Source organism: Pseudonaja textilis, chromosome 2, assembly GCF_049901715.1.
Source record: "Pseudonaja textilis isolate UNSWEBS1 chromosome 2, rPseTex1.2, whole genome shotgun sequence".
NCBI lineage: Eukaryota > Metazoa > Chordata > Lepidosauria > Squamata > Elapidae > Pseudonaja > Pseudonaja textilis.
Genome location: NC_141991.1, coordinates 172,025,732 through 172,047,439, shown reverse-complemented (window position 1 = coordinate 172,047,439; position 21,708 = coordinate 172,025,732). Strand labels below are relative to the sequence as shown.

Genomic DNA, 21,708 nt, shown 5'->3' with positions numbered 1-21,708 from the left:
CGCTGTAAAAATGCAGCAGTTTTAAGAGTCTTTTTTTTCTAAAAAAATCTTAAAAGATGTCGTTCTTTACATCTTTTTTCTTAAAAATAAAAAGATTCTGAACAATATTTGAGCCATCACCACACTAGAGAATCAGGGTAGCTCACAGAGAACATGACATTGGCCTTTTCAAGAACTCCGCCTCAACTGTCCACCTAAATCTAACAGGAACATTGATATATATGCAATGTATACAACTGTGTTCGATTCTGTCCAACGTCTTTGGGGTGTACTTAGGAAGAACACTGATACATATAATATAGGCTAACTAATTACATGCATTTTATTTATTAATGTTCGTAGTAGAGAATTTTATGTATGCTTTCTTGGGGGCAATCCAAGAGAATTCAATGGGCCCTCCTACTGAGTAAAAGTATACATGATCATGTTGCCTGTCAAACACATCAAGCATTAAAGCCATAAAGGGAAAAATATTTTGTTTTATAGCCTTTGCACACTAAACCTAACCCTGTTTGATGGCAAAATTATTTCATTAAAATTTTAAAAACTGAACCTTTCAGCTTAGGCTGGAGGGAAGCAAATATGCAGTTGGATACCTTCTATCTGAAATTTTCTACCCGCAGCTGTGCTTAATAGCAAATTAGAATAGCAGATGCTAATACATTTCCAAACAGCTCATTAATTATTTCAGCCACCTAGGGCCATCACCAGTTTTACAATTTGGCCATATGTCTTGTGGGAGTTGGGTGGAACAACAACACAGAGCAAAAAAAAAGGGGGGGAATTAGAAAGAAAGGAAAACTAACAGAACACACTTTTTTTTGCATTTGGCCATGTGGATAATATAACAAACTGACGGTTGGAATGAACACTTCTATATATGAACTAGTAAGGGAAAGGAAGATACTTGCTGATGCTGAACAGTTCTGTAAATCAAGAAATCTATTTCCTTCAAATATCAGGAGCTAGACACAGATGGAGAAAGAGTTTGGTTTAGTGGTTAAGGCACCATGCTAGAACACAAGAGACTGTAAATTCTAATCCCGCCTTAGGCACAAAGCCAGTTCCATCTGGGTGACTTTAGGCCAGTCCCTCTTTCTCAGCCCTAGGAAAGAGGCAATGGCAAACCACTTCTGAAAACCTTGCCAAGAAAACTAAAGGGATTTTGACCAGGTATTTCAACATTGACTTGAAAGTTAAAAAAAAAACACTAAAAAACCCCAAAGGTACAGAAGAATTCACTTTTGAATATTTGCACATTACAACGTGTGTAAGACACTGGGATAAATTAATCTGAAATGTCAGAAGAAGCCCTCTAGAAAACAGATTGAAATTTACACATTATTAGTCAAGTTTAATTGTATTAATTGTATAATTAATAAGCTACTGCGGTTTTCATGGCACAGTTAAAAGAAAGAGCAACACCACATCAAAAGAGAAATCAAATAATTTTCAGAAATGTAGGGTGTGGCTATCCGGCAGCAAGCTCATTTGTTCAATTCAAAAAGGTGAAATCTTTTCCCCCCCCTCTGTGGAATATGCTTCTTGAACATAATAGAACAACACTTAAACTTATAAATGGTTCTTTACGGCTGGTTTTGTGGAGTGGATGCATTTGAATACGAAAAAAACTGCAATCTGAACCAACATCTATAATATTTGATTCATAATACAATCTGGGCCCCTCAACTATTGCCATCAATTATTCTATGAAACTCTGTATAACTAGGATTATTCACTTCAAGCTAGTGTCTGTTTTTCAAATATAATTTGTGAACGTGTGTTTTTTTGGATTCTGGAAGAGACAAATATAAGTATCTGTAGCACAAAAAACTGCTGCAGAAAAAAACAGTAAACAAATTTATTGATGAGTTTCTCCTTTACACTTCAGCATCTGTAATATTTCCTGGAGGTTAATAATGAGAATTTCATACAGTGCGAATGGAGTTGAGAGAAGATAGACCACAACGTTTCCACACAGCAAAACACAGAGTGATTTCAGATGTAGCTGCTAAAATTTCCGGAAGGCTGAAAATTAAACTCACTAGTTGTTTTGTCTAATCATGTCTAAAGCATAATTCTGCTTGAAATCAGGCTTCAATAACATTGCCAGTGGGAAGGCTGGCAACTTGGTATGTTTGCTAAATCATAGACTTAAGTTGTATTTCAAGATCTAAGTTAATACAATGTCCCTCTTTCCATAGATAGTCTTTAAGGTCACATCTCATGTTCTTAGATGGGGAGTTATAGTGTTAAAGAGTGTTCCATCTCATCTAGTTGTATAATATATTTTTGTGTCCTTTGTTTTCTACTAATACAAGCCATGAAAAGGACAAAATAATATTATATAGATATACCTTTTTTGTTTGTATGTATTTATTGCTTATCCTAAAGTAAATATACTAGAGTACTAAAACAAAAAAGAAAAACAGAGACTTTATGCACACATACAAATATAGCACAATCCATACAAACGTAACTCCATTTTAAACAAATCAAAACATTAAACAGGCTCATCTTTGGTTACAAAAAATGTCATGGGAAGAGAATGAACATGTTTCATCAAACCAAGCTTTGAATATCACATGCAATGTTTCAAGCACCTCACCATGGTTAAAAAAAACAGACTTTTTCTGAGAAGATATACTTGAGTGATTGAACCAAAGTAGGCTTTGAATGGAGAAGACAGCAATTTTCTGAGCTGCTGCCCATGGCTTCTTGCATCAGGATGCATTTTGTCTCAAAGGTGCTTTTTCAAAAGGACTTTGTTTTTCCTTGAATATGTTTCACTTTCATTGAGGCTACTTGGAGGCCTCTTGGAGGTTTATCTGTGCCCTGAGTTCATTCCCTTCAGCAGTTCCAAGATGGTTCCACACCCATTTGCACTGGTGACCCTGAGGGCACAGATAAACCACCTCAACAACTCTCAGAGAAAGAGTGCTAACAACCAGATGACTGCAAGGAATATTCACCCTTCCATCCTCCACTGTTCAGTCAGAACTGGAGCAGCTTTTTGGATGAGAAATGAAACATCTTCAAGGAAAAACAAAGTCCAATTGCCTTTTGAAAAAGCACCTTTGGAAAATCAGGTCTTGGATGACTAAGAATCTCTAAAGATAATCAGGATGTATTTATTGTTGTTGTTTTTTCTAAAGACCTTAGTTGAAATCATTTCCTGGCTTCTCCTACCACACCAAAATTGGTCCCATTCCATTATGTTTCAGATAATTATCATACTGACACACACTGAAACCTCCTTTTACATTATTTCTTTCCAACATTCTCCTGATTTGGAAACAGTTCTTTAAAAAGTCAGCATTCACAAGGATCTGTAGGCATCTGAACTATCTGCAGAGCTCAATATGCATTGTTCCTTCTAGCATTCCTTCTATGAAATATGAACTCAGAGGAAGTCCCAGGTTTATTCATTCCTTCAACTCTCTGTTAGAATAGCAAAGTGCTGCTAGCAAAGACCATCTGTAGTTTTATAATACCTATCTTCAATACGCTTGTTACAACAAAAGATAGCATCTCCCATTTTGGAAGCGGAAGAATTGGATGTTAACATGGGGGAAAGGTGCAGGGAATGCAAAAAGTCAACTTACAAGCCTACTTTGGCAAAATTAATCAATTGTACCTTCTCAGAAAAATATCACAATAACAAAAACACTTTACTGCAAATTTGTTTCTTCCATTCAATCATGTCCAATTCTTGGAAATTGCCTGGACAGGTCCCTGCAGTTTTTGGCACATTTTTGCAGAAGCAGTTTGTCACTGCCTCCTTCCTAGCTGGGAGAAGGTGACTGGCCTAAAGTCACTCAGCTGGTTTTGTGCCTAAGAAGGAACTACGAATCACAACTTCTCAGTTTCTAGCCTGATGCCTTAATCACTACACAAAACTGGGCCTCCTGCTGCCAATATTAATATGTAAATTCCAGGTAGACTGTCTACAATAGGTAAGAGCAGTGAAATATAACAAACCGCATGTTGATGCTGTAAGGAAACCTAGTTTAATGCACACAAAAAAGGGAGGAAATGTGTAGATAATTATCACCAGGATATGATGAAGAAATATTACAGTTCATCTATCTTATTACAAGTTTGTTTCAATGCTTTATCAAATAAACTCAGAAATCTCTGAAAAAGATCAGTGTTTTAAGTTAAAATAAATTAAGTCAGACATCTACCTCTTCTGGAGTTTTTTTTCTGGTTGCCATATACTCTAAGTGGAACGTGCAGAAGAATTTACTAATGGATTATGCCAAAAGCAAACAAAAATTTAAAAAATAGTCAAATGAAGATACTATCAACACTAACCTGGTTCAATTTTGCCAATGGTGTGTCAACAGGAACAGAGAAAGAATGGTCTATGAAGTGGAAGAACAACACAGCATGTATTTCCTTTAAACAATATTTCTGAGAGTTGTGCATTGCACAATATATCACCTTTGCTAAACTAAGAGTGCTTCAGGACATGTGAGACACTTTTTACCGCAGCTGCACAACAGTAAGGTATATCATAAAACAGATTTGAGTTGTAATACTAACTGCAGATATTACAAATGGGTCTTTCTTAAGCTTTATTTCAAGTCATGTTTGTTTTTCAAAAAAAAAAAAAAAAACCAGGGAAGACAAAATGTGGTCAAAAGCCTGTACAATAGAAACTCTATCTAATTTGGGCCATATTTGACAGAATATTTGACCTAGTTCAAAAGTCCTGCCGCTTTCTGATGTTCTACAAGCAGGGGTTTCAAACTCGATTTTATTGAGTGCCGCATCAGGGTTGTGTTTGACCTTAGGGAGCCGGATGGGCATGGCTGGGGTGGGAGCGGCCAGATTGATGTCACTCAGGTCAGGGGGCACATATGGTGGCCTGGGCAGGGCTGGGGGGGGATCCTCCTGTAGCCCTCTGCAGTGAAAACGGAGCCTGGGAGGGTCGCGCAGGGCCCTCCTGAGCTCCGTTTTCGCTGGCAGTAGCACCACAGGCCAGTCCTTCGCTATTTCAAAGGTGGGCCTGATCTAAGCTCTCTACTAAGGGCCTTGAGTTTGACATCCCTATTCTACAGCATGGGATTTAAGAGGAAAGAGGAAAGGAAAGGCTCATGGATTCCAAACTAGGCAGCCTCTTTCACAGAAGGTAGAAGGAAGGCGACAAAATTTGAAATTATTTACAAAAATAATGGAAGCATGAGCGTGAATGTCTTCTTTTAACCAGTGAAGAGTTGCTCTAAGGAACATGAAATTAATTTCCTACAATCTTAAAATGAAGTCAAACAATGTGTTTCCTTGGCTATATTCCCAGTATCTGGCATCTATCAAAACATCAAAAACTGTAGGTTTTTCAGGCATGGAGACTACTAGTTAAAGAACAATCATTGAACACTGCCAAGGGAAAAAAAAACCTACACCTGATATGAATCAATGAATGGTTGAGATTTATTTTTTGCATAAGGTTTCCCCACCCACCACTATCAAAGGTGCAAGGAAGAAGACTTGGAGTACATGGAGTTGCTAACAAAGTTATATTACATGAATTTATTCCTTTTCCTTTATTCATCAGTTTAATAGAATAAAATAAAACAAGTATAAACTTTACCAATACAACAAGGAACTGCAGGATTTAATGTTTGCAGAAGCAAAGGGGGAAAGAAGTAATATACCAACCCTTATATGGAGTTACAATAGCACTCTGTGCTATCAAGGCCATCTCTTTCAAATCTGTTCTTAACTGATCTTCCTGCCAATCAGACCAGAGTTATTTTCTTACCAAGGAAGACCTGTGGGCAGCTTCTCATTGCAGAGATTATTCTGCAACTATTTGGGATCCCATGGTCAGACAATGTCATATGTCTATGCCTTGTAACCCATCCTTACATTAAGACACAAATTCTAATTCTAAGGCAAGCTTGTTTTCTTTCATCTATTCTAGAAAAAAGCCACCCTCCAAACAACAATGAAATTGAGTTTTAATGAATATTATAAAAGATTTCTAAATGTTTTGTTAATTCTGGCTTTGGATCATGCAATTTGAATCATACATCAAAACAAAGAAAAATTTTGAACAGCCCAAAAGGAAAAAAAAACATTTTCAACTCATATCGTAACCCCAATAAATTAACTAGGGTTTATTCCCATGGTATAGTGTTGCCTATTCTTACAAGCTATCCTGTTAAGTTCACTGAATTTTACTTGTGTGATATAGAGAAATCTGCACCCTTTCAAACTGCTTCTCTCTAGTCTGGCAAAATTCTAAAAGAAGGGCCATCGTATGAATAATAAGGTTTTCCCTTTTCTTAACTTTTTCTTCTTTTTGCAGAACTTGGAATTTGGAATGGTGGCAGTTATTTTTTCTGATTCCGTCTCACCATTTCCAGGAAAATAAATTTAAGAGGTTTTGTTTGTAATAATCTTCTTACTTTCTTGAAAAAACTTTAACAGTTTTTCTTAATGGTTTCCAGATATACTAGCATATAACTCCAAAATATATGAAAGACCGTAACCTGGAGAGCCCAACTAAACCTCTCATAAATGAATGCAAAATTGGGATTTTAGAAACGGTAACAAAGAATCAAAATTTAACAAAAATACATTTATAAAAAAAGCATAGTAGTGTAGCTGATACATAATAAAACTAGCCTCAGAATGATTTAACTTCCGTAGCTCTGCTATGGAATGAGTATGAGTGAGATAGAAAGGACCATTTTCATTTTTAATTAGACAATAGTTTTAATAAACTAAAGATTTATTTATGGAATGTCCTTTTATTCAAATGTTATATATGTTAATGTGTGTATGTATCTGAGAGCGGGAAAGAGAACATTAAAGATGGTTTTCATTTTAACCATGATTATTAACTCTGCATTCACATTTATTTCCTTCCAAATCTCTATAAATTAAATCAAAGGGCCAAATTATCAATTAACTAAAGATTGTACAATCTATGGACAGTATGCAAAAATATACTGTATACTTATTAGTCCACTCTAGCAGTTGTTCAACCCTGGGACAAACACTGAAACTCTGGCTTTTCTCAGTTGCCAAGGATACAGATCATCTCCTGCTTATTAACCTCGTGAGAAAACAATGACTTCTTTAATCATTTTGGTCTTTAAAAACATTTCCTCTTTGAAACCTAACCTGGTCTTGCCAAGTTTGAACAGCCCCACCCCTTTTAAATAAGCTCTGCCCACTTTGCATGGATGTGTTATTAAAGGAAAATCCAAAAGATAATGGAATATCAAATCTGAGCAAGAACAAAACAACAATCTCAAACAGAATCATCAAGTTCTGCTAAGTAAATTAATTTGTTCATGTATGATTGGGTTTTATTTATGCTTCAGCAAAAATAATCAATATTGGAGACTATAGCCTGACAAAAGTTCTACTATATTATGACTACTCTAAAAGGATGGTAAGGACATTTCCACAATGTTTACTTCAAGCACCTGAATATAAAAGGGAATTTAGAAGGAAATTGCTATTTTAAATTAAGAATCCTAAAATATGCAACATCCAAATATCTTTCAAATGAAATATTTCAAATTACATTTATTTCTTAAATATTAATCTGGGTTCAATTCATGGTTCGTTTTAATTAGTTCTGTGGGTCTGTTGTGACCATGATGCATACTACTGTAAATTTCTGCTCATGTGAGACTCTTGATTCTTATTATTCACATGACTGATTATCAGTATGTCGTCATTACAGGGGTTGTGTGACCTCCACTTTTACTCTGCAGGTGATCTGCCAAATCAATGTCTGAGTGCAGCAATGGATTGGATGAGGGCCAATAAACAATTGTAGTTTAAATAGTATTCAATCTTTTTTTTCCCCTAGAGAAGAATTGAAAAACATGTGATACTCCAAAACAGTATTCTCTACAAAAGGGGGTTTATTCAAAACAATCTATAGGGATGGATGCATGGATAGATAAGATGGATAGGTAGGCAGTCAGATAAAAGATAGACAGGCAGACCTATAAAACACATATTTAACTTTTATATATACTGTTTTATATTTTAGCACTTTATTTATACTGCCCAGAGTCCATCCTAGTGGAGGTTTATTTATTTGACTGATGAGTACCAATCCAAAAAATTTGACAGCTCCTGCTTCACATTCCAATGTAAGTAGTCTTTGACTTATAGACACAATTGAACCCAAAATTTCCATTGCTAAGCAGACATTTGTTAAGTGAGTTTTGATCCATTTTATGACCTTCCTTGCCACCATTTTGTTAAGTGAATCTGGCTTTCCCACGCATTTTGCTGGTCAGAAAGTTGCAAAAGGGGATTATATGGCCCCAGGACCCTGCAGCCATCATAAACATGAACCACTTGCAAGCATCTGAATTTTGATTATGTGGCCAATGCTGCAATGGCCGTAAGTGTGAAAAACAGTCATAAGCCACTTTGCAATGTTGTAACTTTGAACTGTCTCTAAACGAATATACTTGCAACGTGAAATAATGAAAGATGCAAACTCCTGGAGAATCTCAAGTTGCCACATGCTTGCAGTACTCTGCCCTAAAAGAATCAGCGATTACACGGATTCTGTAATTATCACTGCGATGAAGCCATCCAGACATCTAGTTGCTCATGTTGCCTTATAGGAAAAGGAAATGTAAAGCTGCAAAGATAACATTATAGTATAGGAACAGGGAATGTAGGAAGCTTCCACACCGGAAAACTCAAGAGAGTGAAAGATGAAATGGAACAACTACAAATTGACATCTGCAGCATCAGAGAACTGAGATGGTTTGAGATGGGACTATTTCAGTCAAAAGATCCCATCTTTTATTACATGGAAAAACAAAGAAGAATAGTGTTGCTTTGATCATTAGGAAAGATATAGCAACCTTTAATGTTTGGCTACAATGCAATCAATGATTAAATAATATTGATTAGACTTCATGGACAACCGGTTAATATGATAATCGTTCATGTATATCCCAAAGGTGCATTCCCCCACTCCCAGAGGCAACTGGACTTTCTTGGTTTTCTTTGAAGACGTTTCGCTCCTCATACAAGAACTTCTTCAGCTCTGAGTGGATGGTGGGGAATGGAATCCAGTCAGAGCTGAAGAAGCTTCTTGAACGAGAAGCGAAACATCTTCAAAGAAAAACAAGAACATCTGGTTGCCTCTTGAAAAAAAAAAAGCACCTTTGGGACAACTATGACCTGGATGAAAATCTCCATGGAGATTCATGTTTATGATCCAACCACCGATGCAAAAGAAGAGGAAGTGGATGAGTTTCATTTCCAAGTCCAATTTGGAATCAACAAAATATTCAAATAATATGTACGCCGCTTGTGATTGGAGACTAGATGGCGAAAAAAAGAAAATGTATTGGATTATATGGTTTAGGAAACCAAAATGAAGCAGGGGATCAACTTATTAGGTTCGACCACTCCAATTATTTCTTCATAGCTAACACTCTTCAAACCACCAAAATAGCATTTCTATACATAGATATTACCAGATATAGAATATATATATAATATATAGTATATAGAAATCAAGTTGACTATTTTATTGCTGAAAGCAGCTCAATTGTGCCATTAAAGACATGGCCAATTGCTGACTTTGGAATAGATCATGAACTGCTTGTGTGCAAATTCCAAATGAACCTAAAGGAAAAAAAAAGAAAGCTAATCAGTTTCTACAATATGATATACTTGAACATATACTCACCATTTTCAAGAACATCAGAAATCACTTTGAAATCTTGATCTTCACTGATAGAGAACCATAGGAATTATGGAATGAAGTTCAAATAAGTTATTAAGGACGAATGTCAAACAAGACGGCCAAAACGTAGAAAGAGAAGAAAGCAAACTGGATGTTAGAACAAACTCTGGAAATTGCCAAGTAGAGAAGCCAAAGCCAAGATCAACAAAAAGCCTCAGAAAAGAGCTTAACAAAGATTTTCAGAGAGTTGTTAGAAGACACAAGACACTAGAGATGGAAAAAAGTCTTTGAAAAGATTTCTGAACTCAGAGGAAAGTCCTAATCTCAAATTGGTAGTGCTAAAGAAGTCAATGGACAGCCAGAAACCAAAGGAGATCAAAGGAAGTTGGAAGGGGTATACTGAAACACTATATAGAAGAATATTTCAACATCTGAAATACCTTATAAAATATTCCTTCTTTACAAAAACATCTACTACTAGATGTTAGATCAGTGCTCTGGCCATTATCAAGTCAAAACGTGATAATAGAGAAACTTATGGAATCCCACTGAAATATAGCAAGCAACAGAAGAAGAATCAGTGATAGTTCTAACCAAGTCATGCCAGCAAAACTAGAGAATAACACCATGGCCAACAAATTGGAAGAAGTCAATCTACATTCCAATACCAAGATAAAGAGACTTAACAGAGCACGTAAACTCATGCAACATTCTTAACTTCACATGCTAGCAAACGAATGCTTGGGATCATTCAGCACAGATTAGAGCCCTACCTGGAAAAAGAAGTACCAGTTGGTCAAGCTAGCTTTAGAAACGGCCAAAGAATATGAAACATTACTGATGCAATCTGGATAATTGAGAAAGCCAAAGAATAATAAAGAAAACTCATCAATTATGGAAAAATCTTGGATTATATTGATTACATCAAGCTATAGAAAGTGCTCAGAAAAGTGGAAATCCCAGAACTTCTCATTATCCTCATGTTCTATACAGATCAGGAAGCTACAGTATAGATGGAAGATGGTGAAATATGCTGGCTCTAGATTGGCAAAGGAGTGTGACAAGATTGCATATTCTCTCCTTGTTTATTCAACCTATTTGAAGAATCTACATTAAGGGAAGCTGGATAGGAAGAAGATAAGCGTGATTTTAAAATAGGAGAAAGAAACATCAGTAACCTGAAATATGCTGATAACACTACCCTGATAACTGAAAATACAAAGTATCTGTAAGCTCTAGTACTAAAAGTCAATGAGTATTGTGGGAAAAACTGGACTAAAATATAAAGGAGAGCAACGGGCAAAACCACCCTCAGAATTGAGACTAAAGATACTGAGGTGATGGAAGCTTCTTTTAGGATCAACGATCAACAATAAAGGAACAAATAAACAAGCATTTGGTAAACATGAAGAAAACGTGTTCAAATCCTGTGATCTGTCTATACCTACAGAGATTAGAATCTTGCAAGCCATATATTTCCTATGACACTCCATAGAAATGCAAGCTGGACTTTGACAAAGCAGGATAGGAAGAGGTATTGACATTTTTGAACTTTGGTATTGGAAAAAGACTCCTGAGAATATTATGGACAGCCAAGAAAACAAATCAATGGCTCATTGAACAAATCAATCCAAGTTCTCACTGGAGGCACAATTAACCATGTTCAAATTACTCTACTTCAGACACATTATGTGAAGCCTGGAAAAGGATCTGATGCTGGGAAAGGTAGAAGGAAAGAAAAGGATAACCAGAGGTGGATGGACTCAGATAGTGATGAGTGCACCATCATTCATGCGACCTGAAAGAACAGGTTAGGGATAGATCATTATGGAGAAAATCTATCTATATGGTTGCTAGGAGTCAAAAACTACTTAATGGCACATAATCAATAAATGTGTTGCAATCACTTCAGTTTTCCAGAAAGTGGCTGGGAGTGAGCACCATAAAAACATTTTACGAAGATGTGGATTCAAAGCACTCTTGCCCACTTTAGATCTAAACCAAACTAATAGCAACCTATTGATGTTTTCATCTCCCTTTGTAGCTTCTGGATTGTTTCCTATTGCTGAATTTAGCCTGTAGAGACAGCCTGAGTCAATATTATTTGAAAATTTACTTTTTTTACCATTTAAGATATACTAAGAAATGTTGACTTCGGACTGCTCTCCTCAAGGAGACTTGCCTAACACCTCTTTTGCAGTAACTTTGAAGTCATTTTGGGGGGTTGCAAAAACATAAAAGCACCAGAAAGCAGCAAAGAACTATAACTTGCCAAATTCTTGCTGTTAACTAGTGGTCACTCAGATCTTTGCAGTCTAGATAACCCTGCACTTCTTTTCCCTAAATCCATACTTTCATCTCAACCTGCTTTTATGTTCCAATCACCCCCATCTTACCACCTCCCTAAATCATATCTTCACTTTATTTGATCTGTTAATATTTATTAATATATTAATAAATGTATATTTTACATACATACATACATATTTTTTCTTAGGTTTTCACAGGTACTTACATGTATGGTATTCAGCTTTGTTCGGGTATTTTCCCACATCATTGTAGTTGTGCTTTTAAAGTTGTAGCAATGTTTCGGCAGAATCTCATCTGCCATCATCAGGCTTCTGTATTGTGTTTGTCTGTCACAGACTGATACAATACAGAAGCCTGATGATGGCAGATGAGATTCTGCCGAAACATTGCTACAACTTTAAAAGCACAACTACAATGATGTGGGAAAATACCTGAACAAAGCTGAATGCCATACATGTAAGTACCCGCGAAAACTTAAGAAAATATCTATCTATCTATCTATCTATCTATCTATCTATCTATCTATCTATCTATCTATCTCACACACAGAGTGGAAGACTGATAATGGTCTTTTTAAAAGACACAGAAAACCCAAACTCTTTGCTGCCATCTCGTGACCATCCCAATTTCTGCAGCCTCAGCAATATGCTAATTTTACTTCCCCTGTCTTGCATTTTTACCCTCCAATTATTTTTTACTGCTGTTTTAAATTAATTACTGACTTCCAATTGTTTTAATATTATGACCTATCTAAGACCTTATTTCATGGCACACTTATATTACAATACTGTAAACCAATAAATTAATGAGCTTGAAACAAAAATGACGGAAAGTAAAACCTAAGTAGTTTTATTTATTTTTAAGGACCTTTTTAAAAAAATAAAAAATAAAGAACATAATTGGGTCTTCTAAAAATCTTTGAAGTTTTCATGGGATTATAATGTTTAAGATTGGGAGGGATCTTGCAAGGAAATCCCATGCCTTCAATATTATGTTCAGTTTCATGCAACTTTGGTAAAAAAAAGTTTCTAAAAAAATACAGATGAACAGATATGGGAAGACACAGATGCCATTCAGTCTAAGTTCAGCTGCAGGTAGGGAAAAAGCAAGATGGTTAGCTTTGTGCCACTGACTACCCTAATAACCATTTTGTCATGATGTGTAGTTTTAGACCTCCCTTTTTAAATCAACAAGATATTTCAGTTTCTAATAGCAGAACAGAATACACATGTGAGAAACCAACACATACGCAAAATCTGATGCTGTGATATTTCCAAAGTCACTTAGTAGCTACCTAGCTAGCGAGCTCTCAGAAGAAATTAAGTTCACCTATTCAAGAATAGGTCAATACAGGTCAAGGTCTGCCAGAGAATCTCACAGCAGAATAGATGCCACATCGATGCCACAAAAGATTTAATTAGATCTAGGCCAAATCGCTCAGAATATAATTTTCTCAGAAATAGCTTTTTCAGCCTGTTCAGAGATTTTTGCCTACAGCCTTCTCTCCCCTTTGTAGGTAACTCGATTTTAGCACCAACTTGCTAGGTTTATCATTAAGAAAGTGTTAGACCATTCTTGGACTTTTACAGGCCTTTGCAATTGTGTTGCAAACAATGGCCATCCTTAAAAATACTGAAGTGAAAAGAAACTGTAAGAAAGCTGGTTTAATAAGATGAAAGTTGAGCTGAAATCCAAAGTTTTTACAACAAAACAGTTCTCTCCTACACATGGGGGTGGGGGGAGTATTTGCAATTTTAAGTTCCCTTTCATTCGTTTTTTTTTTATTCTAGGAATATGCTGGAGTGTGGCTCAGTGGGTTGTTAATATCCACGACTTTTTTAACAGCTTGGTTCTTTTATTACCTTATTGCTTGTCTAAATAAGATTCCCCAGACACAAAGTTTTCTTCAGCAAGGCGGTTTGCAATGGAACCACTTTTCCCAAACGGGTGTCCTCTACTTATACAATTCCCATGATTACTATTCCCGGCCAACACTACCAACTGCTGAACAACATCAGACTATGCCAGACTGTTCTTAAATAACCAAAAAAGATATGTAATGATTAATTTTGCAGGCCACATTTGGCCACTTCCATTGACATTTATTATGATCCATAAACTCTTAATCAGAACTGGCAGAAAAGTCGCATTACGTGTGCTGATATGTGATAAAAACCTGGAATTTCAAGGGAAAGGCCTGACTTGGATAGGTTACCTTTGCATATATACATGATGCTCTTGATTTTCCTAGACATCCTAAAAACGGTGTATTTCTACAGAAGTGATATTCATGGGGAAAGTCCCAACTGTATTTTATCCCAATCCAAATGATCATTCAGGTCAAAGTATGGAAGGCATGTGACCATGAAGAAAAGAGATTTTAAAACATATTTAGCAGAATTAATGATTAGCTAACTTTTATGTTTATTTTCAGAAAGGAGAAGATAATAAATACAAATCTGCACCAGAGCATTTCATTGATTTGTAAATATATATTTATACTACATACTTGCATGCATGCATACATACATACACACATATGCAATACAACTTCCAAGAAGCTACATTAGAATAAACGTTATACTTAAGCAAGTTTAAACAAAATTAAAACGAATGTATTAGTAACTGGCTGTGATTTATAATTTTTTATTAAAAATAATATTGTCACTGTATTATGTAAGTATGTACATATATGTTCCTTTATTGAGAAAAAACAAAAATTTCAACCTATTTTTCAAAAGTAGTCTTGCAAAGGAGCATCTTATAGACTAAAGATTATCTCTATAATCTCTGAAAAGTCATCCAAATTTTAATTTTTATATTTTACATCTAGATATCTAACCTTAGTATATTCAGAATTTTCTTGACACATTTTGATTGCCATACCCATATCCAAGCCTGGACCTATCAGAAAGAGCCAAATCATGATTAAAAGAGGCAACAGAAGCTGGGCAAGATTTCTTCCCAAAATTATTTATTTTATCAAGGCAATTTTCCCCCTGTCCTTCCAATCCTTTCATATCACCTTTCCAACACCCTCTCATAGGTAATTAGATATCTCGTCTGCTAAGCGATCACGTGTTGTGCATACTTCAATGTCATCTAAGTTATCTGAACTGTTTCTCCCAGCAGGTCATTATGGTAGAAGACTGATAATTTTCAAAAAGAATGACTGAACTTTCTTTTTTTTCCTCCTCCTCCTTTCCTTTTTCTTTATGTGGGATTCCTTATAGACAGTAATTCAGAGGGCAAAGGATGTCTCATTACTGAGATTTATAAACTGCTAATGTAAACTCACTTTAGATTCCTCCTGGTGATTTCACGACATATCGAGATAGCTTTCTTGGCAACAATTAGGAAGAGGGTTGTTGTTGCCTTCTTCCAGAATGTTTTTCCCCCCCAATTCCCCAGAAAAGCCTGCTGCCTTGGACTTCCTGTGGTCTGAGCACTCACCAGATACTTACTCATCAAGATCTGCAAAGATTGGTTAGATGCTTCCTCTAGCCTGGCTTATAAACATTTCAGAAAAAATATTTTGGTTATAGAGCAAAACAAAAAGGTGGGAGAAAAATGGCCTTCTACATGTAATACAATACAGGTAAGTCCTTGACTTATGACCACAACTGAGTCCAAAATTTCCACTGTAAAGCAAGACAGTTGTGTTAAGTGAGTTTTGCCCCATTTTGCAACCTTTTTTGCCACAATTGTTAAGTGAATCTGGATTCCCCATTAATTCTGCTTGTCAAAGGGTCGCAAAAGGTGATCCCGGAGCACGCCAACCATCATAAATATATGCCAGATGCTAAGCATCTAAATGTTGATCATGTGACCATGGGGGATGCTGCAATGGTCATGTGAAAAGTGGTCATAAGTCACTCTTTTCAATGCCATTGTTACTTCAAACCATCACTAAACCAATGTTGTTAAGTCGAGGTCTACCTATATTTATTTCGGTCAATAACAAGATAAAAGAAAACATAAATTTCAGTCGAAAAAAGGGAGAAAAACAAAGTATCCACATGGCCGTAAGACAAATCAATCAGATATGAAGATGTCAGTCCTGTACATCAGTCAGTCAATTTTTTTGTGCACATTCACAACACTATACAGAATTTTACTAAGTTATGGCGGGGTAGCAGTTTTCTTATCTGCTAAGAGAACATTAACAAGATGTTTTTTGGAAGAATTTGGTGCATGTAGCTTGAGAAGAAAGATAAATCTTCTTTAAATACAACCATAAAAGGAGCAGCACTACAGCATGTAGAGAATAGATTCAACTGAACCATTACCACAAGGGCAGGTTCATTTAATCATGGGGGTTTTATTGAATCTACTGTATAAAAGCACTAAGGGTAGACTATTATATCTGTCTCTGAAGAAGAACCTTTGTTGGACTGGAGAGATGAATGAGTTGATATAGTTGGCTGGTTTCTACCTAACAATGATTAAGCTGAGTTTTGGACCAAATTTGGGATGAGTCCTTTTTCATTCTGTCCTTCAATCTTTAAAAGCCTTTTTCTAATAACTCTCCTAGCCTGAGTGAAGTCAAGCAAATGTAGAAAGTCAAGGTAGAGGAGCCACTATGTATTGTAGTTAAAATATTTCTGTTTTTAATGTCCCAGAAGTAGGTTGGCTTTAGTTCTTGGATTCTTTGCTAAGACCAGCCTGCAAAAAGTTAAAAAGAGTAGGAGGGGCAAGCTTTTGGTCTCATTTTCCTAGTGCTTTGCTTTATCGATTTTGACAAAAATCTAGAAATGGGATTCTAGAAATGGGATTCGGAATAATTTTGTCACAGCAAATATGACAAAGAAAGCTCCTCAGGTTATCTCTTTATAACTTAACTGAATGACTAACTTAACTGAACGTCTGTGTCAATCTGTCAATCTGCTTACTTGCAGCCTTATTTGGATTTGGGGAGCATTCCTATTTACAATAACTAAAATTTTATAGAAAAAAAATGCCTCATCCAACATTTTAAATATATATATATAGTATGTAATCAGGGAAAAAAACTGCTGAAGTCATCCAATTTTTAAAACATTTGTGCAGTTAAAACATGTTGGTTCGCTATCTGTTAAGTCTCTTGAGAGTTTGATAGCAGTCTCTTACAGGTTTAGTATTATTGTAGCACTTACTATAAACGCAGTTAGAAAAGAAGTTGCTGAGCCAACAAATTAAGCAGAAGAATATGCTTCCAAATCTTAAGTTTTATTTGTTCTGATATTGTCTTTTATCAGGTCAGGCAGTCTGGCATATGCCAATGTTTCATCTTTAATCACAAGAAATTAATTTTTAGACAAGAGAAGAATTTGACACATTTTCTCCAACTTCTGGTGAGATCAGGCAATGAGAGTTAGCTAAAGTTATCCATGTTCAATTTATATTTGGGCTCCAATTTGTCTTCTTTCAGTAAATAAATCAATCTCTCTAGTAGAACTAATGCTAATATATTCTAGTGAAGGATTTCCTCCATTTCTTCAGATGCTATGAGAACTTGCCTATAATTTTGCTGGTTTGCTCCAGGATGAAACCAGGGGTGGGATTCTACCGGTTCACACCTATTCGCTAGAATTGGTTGTTAACATTCCAAGCAGTTCAGAGAACAGGTTGTTAGAAGAAATTACTGGCCTAATCCTGTAAGGAAGGCAGGAAGGAAACATTCTGGTGTTGCTTACAGAAACTGCCTCTCCATTAACCCTTATTACATTCTTGGCAGGACTAGACTTCCTTCCTCTGGAACTTATCTGGAGTTTTTTCCCCCCTCCTTTGCTGGTACTTTGCTTGTGCGAAGTGACCATTCAAAGTTACAATGGCACTGAAACAAGTGACTTATAACCATTTTTCACACTTATGACTATTGCAGCATCCCCAGTCATGAGAGGCCAGGCAAGGAGATGCATGCCTCGATGTGAGTGATGTTGAACTGGCCACACCCAGCCAGTCACATGACCACCAAGCCACGCCCACCACCTAAGCCATGCCCACAGAACCAGTTGTTTAAAAAATTGAATCCCACCCTGGCTGAAACTTATTTAGGTTCTCTGCAGGAAAATGTAACTTTTTATTGCACTTTAACCTGTTCCCAAACCCTAAATTAACTAGAATAGGAAAGCACTTGGTGAAATGATTCAATATTTTCTTGACTCTCAGTTCTGACATTCCTAATGTCTCCAGTCATTTACCATGGATATTTACATAGAGGAAATTAATTTTTGCCTGATGTTGATCCAAGCACAAATCAGGATTCAGAGAAGCCAAGTGCTCAAGGCTATACATTACAATATTTTTAAAAAATCAGAAATGCATATATGAAAATATTAATGACTCACTTGTCAAATAGTCTACGGGTGCTTCTTCACTGTTCAAAAAGATATTGCACTCACTTCCTTCCAAAGATCAAAATGCTTATCATGCTGTATCAGAAACTTGTGTTTCATAGATAATTCTACATTTTGATAAGCATACATCCTTATGGCAGAAACTGTTCAACAGATTTATCTCAAAATTAGTTATATTCCCACTAGAAATATTGAAGCCTTCCTTAGGAATTCTTTTTCATATTTAGCAAGGCACTGTATCTTGACTCTTATTACAGTATTTCTCCTTATAACATCTCAACCAATTAGGTCCAGCATCTATTCAGTAATAGTCCTTGCTTTCCTAAGAACTATTTCTTAAGAATTAAAGTAATCTTCTAAGGTTTTAGGGTTACTTTAAAAAAAGAACCCAGGTTTCAGGAACAAATAACACTAACTCCCAGCTTTGTGAAGCCCTTAAAAGATGGCAAATTGCAAATAACCTTTAAAAAAAATCAGTTCTTTTGCCTCAGAAGCAACTCATTGGATCCATCTTGCTTTGTCTGTTCTGCAAAAAGTTTATGACTTCGACACTATGCGAACTTTAGTCAAGATTTCCATTGTGTTTTATTCAGGAACACAAGCTGGTTGATCTCCCCATCTCTGTACAATAACTATTGTCTGCCTGACAATAGATTAGTACATTTCACTGAGAGAAAAGTGACGAGAAGCTGTGAAGATTCCATTCTAAGCTAGGCTTAGAAAAAAATGTGCGCTTTATTGGGAATTCGAAAGAAAGTAAAGAATGCCACAATTTCCCCCTCATATTTATGTTCTTCAATTTTTCTAAGCTAAATTTCTATACACGCAGGGAAGGAAGGAAGGATCACTTCTTTCCCAATGTGAAATATTCAACATATTGGGTTTTTTAAAGGACATTGCAAGTTTTTACCTTGCTCTCAGCCTCAGAACCCAGGGAGTCACTGCTTGATGGGTGCAAACCAGACCCATCCACCTTGATGTCCATGTCTAGAATTATATTTTGGAGTCTCTCATATAATCTGTTCGTAATACTTAAATAAGTAATATGCTACTATTCAGTACAAGGTGACTATATTCAGGTAGCCGACAACTTTATTTTTCCCTTAAAAACATAGAATTTTGTTTAAGTCAACTTCACCATTGGAAATTTGTGTCTATTTATATCAATTCACATTTTCTACAGGGGCAAAAAAATACTCTAGAGGCACTTGACCCTTCAGGGTAAGATATAATAATAAACCCAACAAATGAGAATATTATAAAATGGTTTTACACAGGAGTACAAAAGTGCCTCTGAGAGATGTAAAACTTAAAGGTATCATAAATAGATAAAATAAATGAGGATTTACCACAGAAAAATGCAGCTCTTAAGAAGTTAATCGAAGAATTCACATAGTATAAATTTGAAATAGGCTTAGGGTAAAATAAAAATAGGGAAATAGTATACTTTTTTACACAATTTACAGAGCAATTAACCCATGAATTTTATTGCTAGGGAAACTGTTAACACAAACAACAATACTGATAGATAAAATAGAGACAGGAAATGCCACCTCAATGTTTATAAACACTATGTATTGGGAACTATTTCACAGCCATTTTTTGCACTTTAACAGTGATAGAGGACGGCATCACACAACCTATATCAGCATGTTCAACTTTTTGACTTGCCTAGGCCGCACTGAATGAAGTGGAATTATTTGGAGCCATATATAAAATATATAGTATAATATAATGTATACAAACAACAAACTACATTTATTTTTGTATATGTTTATTATGAAATTATGGGGCCACATTATTAGCTGTCCAGGGCCACACAAGGCTTATGGACTGCGAGTTGGATATGCCTGGTTTATATCATGGCTAGAGTAAAAAATTCTTTCCTACTGTCCTAGAATTCCATCTATCAATATCTATTTTAGAACAGTTGCTTTACAGCTACAGATCCTTAAATATGTATTATGAACTGTTAATTTTTCTGTATCCTACTCATACAGTCATCCTCAGCTTTATTAGAAAAAAAATCAACCAAATAAATCTTTATTACACAATATACATGATCTCTGGGTTATGTACAAACTCCTTGAACTTAAAACCATAATTGAGTCTGCCAACCAAAATGTTATGAAATTGTAAGCAAACATGGTAGTTGTTAAGGAAATGCCGCCCATTGTTTGCTTGTTTGGGGCATTTTTGACAAAAAAGGAAGTATATACTGGGTGGTTTTTTGGCAAAAAAAAGTTGTAAATTGCATTCATGTGGGATAAGGCAAAGAGCTGTAAATGAAGGCCAATTGCCAAGTCCCAATAATGGAATCACATGCAGCCAATTGGAACTTTGGAACTGGGTCATAAGTATCTTTTGGTGGGGAGGTCTATCATGATTCTGAATGGTCGCTAAGTATCCAGTTGTAAATCGAGGATTACTTGTACATATTTTTAATGTGCATTTTTTTCCTGATAAACATTTGTTTTCTATAAAGAAAACTACATTACATTAGCTGGATATGATTGAATTTGTTCATACAGAGGTAAATTATCTTTATTGCTTACTAGACAGCAAATTTAAAAGTACCTGAAGTCCAGATTTTTGCATGCAAGGTTATTATGCCATCTGATCCGGATAACACAGAGGAGGAGAGTCTATTGTGTGTCATGGTATGTTACATCTCTTAATTGCAAATCATATATTGCTAAAACTCTAGTTAACAATATATTATCTTAAATACGCTGCTATTTAGAAAGCGACTAGAAAGCCATGTTGTATGTGGACAGCAGAACAGGGAGGGAATAAACTTTTTAATGAATTATCTTATGCTTCTCAATTAGGCATTTTGAATATTCTGTTTCAAAAGTCCAATTAGATAAATTCAAGGAAACTTAAAAGACTTGTTAATTGTTTAAGTCAGGCTTAGGCAGAAGGTATAGGCAGAATATGAATTTATTCTGTGATATTTTAAGAATCAAAGAGGATAAGTAAGGGTATATCAACAGAAATAAAATGTGCATTCAACATTAACCTAAACTAAATTCCAAAAATAACAAGGAGGCAGAGATCAGGAGTTACTAATTTTTCTGTGAAAGGACTGAGGAGACTTACTGGGTTTCCAAACTTACTTCTAGAATTTCCAGTCTGAAAAAACTGAATACTATACCATTTTTCCATCCTTAAAGAACAGTGAGGAAAGTGAGGAAAGGAATACAAATGAAAACTACTTAGATAGGCCCATATAAAATGTTATGAATATGTTGCATTTCTCTCACAACGACTTGCATTGTAAAATTAACCCAAAGGTCATGCTTCTTAGAACTCTGATGAATAATATTTATTCAGGAATTTAAAAAAAAAAAAAAGAATCCCAGGAAT

The 21,708-nt window shown here is 35.6% G+C and overlaps 1 protein-coding gene across 22 annotated transcripts in view; it reads right to left on the bottom strand.

The window, feature by feature from the left end:
• The window catches only part of ZNF462 (zinc finger protein 462), a 156,359-nt gene that overhangs the window by 108,856 nt on the left and 25,795 nt on the right, over positions 1-21,708 (bottom strand). Inside the window, exon 1 of one of the 22 annotated variants that reach the window (XM_087926471.1) lies at positions 9,695-9,848. The exons of the other annotated variants lie outside the window; for them this stretch is intronic. The gene's annotated coding sequence lies outside the window, so the exon portion shown is untranslated. Of the gene's footprint in view, positions 1-9,694; positions 9,849-21,708 lie in introns of those variants that run through there. 22 annotated transcript variants of the gene reach the window in all.